Raw genomic sequence first — 5226 nt, 5'->3', positions numbered from 1 at the left:
CACCCATTTTAAATTCGTCAAAGCTGAGAAACGCATTTGGAGAAGATAAATAGATTATATTCAGAATAAATATGGGACTGAAAAGTTCCATTTGGTGTTTGAGTAAATTTTACAGTTATTGTTATTGCGAATATCTTATTATATTTTCTATAGTTTTTATTATATTTTATTATATTGATATTATTATTATTTTGAGTAGTAATTGTGTTTAATGATTAAGTTGATTATTTGTTTATTATTGTGTTTAATCTCAAATTATCTAAATTTATTTTAAAAGGGAGTCAAACTGCGTTATAGATTTGGTTACATAATTAGTTGGATAATGTTATTTAGATTATGATTAATATATTTGTAACCCTGTGAACAACTCTGGAAAGTGGGGGGGGGGGGTTGGGGGGAAGGGGTTTTATTTTGTAAATGTTACAAAACTTTTAATAATAATAATAATAAAAGCTGAGAAACGCTGCTTTAGGTCCAATTCAGTTGTCTTAACCAGGGGGGGGGGGTCCTCAACCTTGGCAACTTTAAGACTTGTGGAGTTCAACTCCCAGAATTCCTCAGCCAGCTTGGCTGGCTGAGGAATTCTGGGAGTTGAAGTCCACAAGTCTTAAAGTTGCGAAGGTTGACGGCCCCTGGTCTTAACTTTAGCTTTTAGGCTGTTCCATATCCCTGCATTTATTATATCAGCTGGGCATGACAATTGGTTCCCTTTAAGAAATTAACACCAAGTCCTGGAACTGACTTTAACGTATGAATGCACAAGAGTAGAGGTCAGCCGGTTAAGACACACACAGACACACACACAACACCCAGCACGACAGATCAGTGGATTGATTTCTTGTATATAATCAATACTGTAAATAAAAGAAGGCTAATATATTAGTCCTGCTGCATTTACGACTCTAGTCCGTACAGAAGCGAATCCCTCCAGGTTAAAGCACAGAACAGGCCAGCGTTAAGCCATAGCTTGCTTGGTCAAAGACGACGAAGAACTACCATTGGCTGGATTCATAGGAGCCGATCAAATTTTTAAACTATCATTTGTAAACACCTGCAGACAATTGGCTTTTGGTTTAATGTGCAATGGGAATCAGAGATTCACTCCCTTGTGGAAAGACCTTATCACTCTGCTGACAACGGAGGACTGCGCTGGTCCCAAGAGATAATAAACTGGAACATATTATCATCTGTGGTGGACATGCCCAGTTGCAAAAAAATACTGGACTAAAATAAGAAGATGGATTGAAGAAATAATAGACCAACCTGTAGACTGGAAACCAGAGATCTTTTTGCTGGGTATTTTAAACAGAAAATATAGTAAAGAAATACGGTACTTAATTCTACATACAACAACGGCAGCAAGAATAGCATACGCNTAAATGTGGAAAGGTTAAAAGTGGAAAATGTGTGTATAATAATGTATGAAGGAAGAAAAATGCAAATAAGAAATAATGGGGCAACAAGGACAAATACTCTAAAGAAGAATAAGGGGGGAAATGTAAATAATAGATTACTGTTACGAAATTGCTGTTAAAATATATACTGTGTATATATGTGTGTTATGTTTTGTTTTGTCTTGTTGGTTTAAATAATAAAAATTAAAAAAAAAAAGAGATAATAAACCAACGTAATAAAATTACGCTGGCTTATGCTGTCACCATGGTTTGAACAAGACACATGCTAACACCGTCTAAGCCACCACAGCTGGATTCAAAGAGCAAGGTATGTCGCGACAGTATATAAATTTAATAGAAAAAAGTCACGGCAACAGGAAAGCTGCAACACAACACAAGGCAAAGCCAGAAGCAACCAAAACATCTGGAATCTAAGAGCAGGCTCCGGAGAGGCGGTCGGTGGGACCTCCTGTCTTCAAATACGGCCGTGGGTGGCTAAGCAGCTGTCAATCAGGGATCCTGGCTCAGGAATTCTGGGAGTTGAAGTCCACGAGTCATAAAAGAGCCAAGGTTGCCTACCCCTGGTCTAGGGGGAAAGGGGTTATTTACAGTAGTGGCCAAAATTGTGGAAAACCTTTTGGGGAAAGTGTTCAGTAGAAATGCCACGTTTGGTTAAGTTTCCACCCATTTTTCTGCTCATTTCTTTATCACTGTAGCCTTGTTCACTGAATAATGCTATTTTACAGGGCTTTCTGGGCGACCGGTCAACTCTTTGCACCATTAATTTAATTTTACAAGCTCACTAAATGAAAGAACACAAAAAAACCCCCAACCAACTTGATAGCGATCACATAATACATCGACAAATGTCCTCCTCTCAGCTTCAATACAGGACATCAATCACTGGATCCTACCGTGATCCGATTGGCTCATTGCCAAAACAAGGTGACACCTGACTGGCTCTCTAAACGCTCACACTCATTGGCTACCATCAGACGAAGGAAAGCTACCTGAGATCAACCTAAGCAAGGTGTGCTTCCTTTTTCTGGTTGTTTGGCTATCACTTTTCGTAGAATACAGTACAGATAATTGAACAAACTTTGTTGCATCACATTCTCGGTTAAATTATCTTTCCATTGATGTATAATTTTATGGTAGTGCTCCCCCCTCAAAAAAAGTGGTGTTACTAGCCATCCAACCTCAAAAATACACTTTTCCCAAAAGGTTTCCACAATTTTGGCCACGACTGTATGATACGGTGTCAACCAGACCGTCATGGCTTCCTCCACAAGCCACGGGGAAAGGACAGGGTGGCCCAAACCGTGCCAATCATAGTTAACTGTGCTGACTGACCTGCCAGGTGCCCATCGGCTCAAGCAAGTGGCGGCATCAGCATCCAAAGTGAAGCCCGGAGGAAAGGAGACAGGACTGACCCTCCGCTGACCATTACTCATGGCTCACAAACTACAGCAGATTACCTTCACCTCGTATGCTAGCTGAAAACAAAACTATACAATGCCGGTGAGGTGAGGCGACGACAGACCGGTTCCTCCCAACACGCTGACACATAAAGTGGGTTGTTGTTTTTTTTTACATACGCCGGCGTTAAGCCCAGTTTAGGTTTCCAGGGCGCAACTTTCCCACGTGCTGATCGGAAACCAAAAGAAAAAGCTTGGATAAGATTTTTTTTTTCCAGGAATCTCATCTGGTTTACTTCCCCCCCCCCCAACCCCAGCTGAAAGTTTGCCCCAAGCACACCCAGTCACAAGGACCTATTAATCAGAATTTAAACCAAAAATGCAAAAAACAAAAACAAAAAAAAAGGCACGCACAGAAGCGGTTTGGTTTGGCAATCTTTATATATATCCACAACACAGAATAACCATGCACAAAATCCAAGGGAGTTATTTACAAGGGGAATTGCACTTAACAGGAAGCAAAGAAGAGGGGGGGGGGGAATAAAACTTGACTCTCCTCCATCGCTCTATCGCCTCCGGAGATTTGACCGACCCCGGGAAGGGGTGGGGGCGTTCAGTCAGGCAAGGGGAGAGGTTCCACGGCCTTTCCGGAGTTTCACCGGCTACTCCGTGGCCCATTCCAAGCCCCGGCATTTTGAGGGGGTACGGGGAGAGACGAGGGAGGCCGTGCTTGACGCCCCAAGCCAGAACAGCCACGTTGCCCTCTTTAAACCCGTTGCAAGGCTTTTGTGGGTTTTTCCCAGCTTGGCTGCTGGAGGCAGAGAAGGGCAGGGGGTCTTCCAACGTGGCCCTGGGATGACTTGTGGACTTCAACTCCCAGAATCCCTCAGCCAGGCACGCGTGGGAGGGGGGGGGAAGCAGGCCATCTATGCACAGGGAAGGGAATGGGGCCCGGACCTTCGGCCCTGCTTTTTTAGCCAAGCAGGGGCCCGGCAAGAGGCAGCCCGGGGTCTCTTCTCCCCCTCTTCCTTGGACCTGGGGTCTTCGGCCCCGAGGGGGCCAGCAGCAGGAGGGGCAACAGAGAGTTAGCAACAGCAAGCCCCCCAAAAAGTGGGGTTGGGGGGGGAGCAGAGAAGAGCCAAACTCAGGCCGAGGCTAAAAGGAGCGCGCAAGAGACCTACTGAATTGAGTCGGGCTGCTACCCGGAGCCGGGAAGGGATTTCCACGCCACTGTTATTTCGAGACGCACACCACGGAGTGCGCGGACCGACAACTTGCCCGCGCTCGGAAGGACTGCTAAGGTCCTTCAGATTGGGAGTGTGTGTGGGGGGGAGAGTGCATGTCTTCCAACACCTCCCCTTCTGCTTCCCTCCTTCCCTCCATCCTTGCCGAGGCTGGATTGTTATGAAATTACTCCTGGGTCCCTTTTGACAAAAAGCCTCCAGGACCAAAGACAAAAAACTAAATGGGGTGGGGGTGTCACTTCTGTGGGAAGAGAGGGGGGGTCTAGCCACTCTTCCAAAGGTAGAGAATGGGTGCCATTCAGGGGGGAGCAGAGGGTCCCAGAAACAGGATAGCCTAGTAGATGCGATCTGCTAGGGCAGGGGTCCTCAAACTTGGCCCCTTTGAGACTGGTGGACTTCAACTCCCAGAATTCCCCAGCCAGCCATGGCTGGCTGGGGAATTCTGGGAGTTGAAGTCCACCAGTCTTAAAGGGGCCAGGTTTGAGGACCCCTGTCCTAGGAGGTCGGGGGTCTTGGGTCCAAAGTGGGGAAGGAGCCTCAGAGTTGAGGCCACCGCTATCCCTCCACGCAAGCCATGCAAGCAGGGACAATGGCCACGCTGGGCGGTGAGGGTCCCCTTCCTGCTACCCACCCAAACACAGCCTGGAAGAGGAGACCCCTCCCCTCCAAACCCAACTCTCTTTAAAGTGGGCGGCGGTTCACTTATTCCCAGGTTATATAACGGCTGGATCTGCACCCTGGACCGCCTTAAGTCAAGAGGAAGAAGCAAATGCCGCGCTGGGCTTCTCCGAGCCACGGCTACAACGCGTGGCTTTGTGGCTTGGGCAGATCTGCAGCCTCCGAAGAAGAGTCGGGGAGACACGGCCAGGCTCCCAAATAAACGCTCTTGTTTTCCGCCTCGCGTTGTGAGTCAGCAACCCCGCTGGGGAAGCAGAGGGGCCAAGCCCACGGAAAAGACATCCCCGGTCCGGAGATCAGCCGGCAAGGGGACCAGAAGCTTCCTTCCTCTCTTCCCAGGCCATCCATAAAGGGGTTTTCTCCATAGGTCAGAGGTTAAATAATTGGGATTTTTTAAAAATAATAATATTAATAATTGTTAACCGGCTAAAAAAGCCACATACTGTTTGAGAATCTAGGCAAGGATATAGAGCAGTGTTTCTCAACCTTGAC

The sequence above is a fragment of the Protobothrops mucrosquamatus genome, unplaced genomic scaffold, assembly GCF_001527695.2.
Source record: "Protobothrops mucrosquamatus isolate PMUCROS unplaced genomic scaffold, P.Mucros_1.0 scaffold3418, whole genome shotgun sequence".
NCBI classification, from domain to species: Eukaryota; Metazoa; Chordata; class Lepidosauria; order Squamata; family Viperidae; genus Protobothrops; species Protobothrops mucrosquamatus.
Note: the sequence above shows the minus strand (reverse complement) of the source record.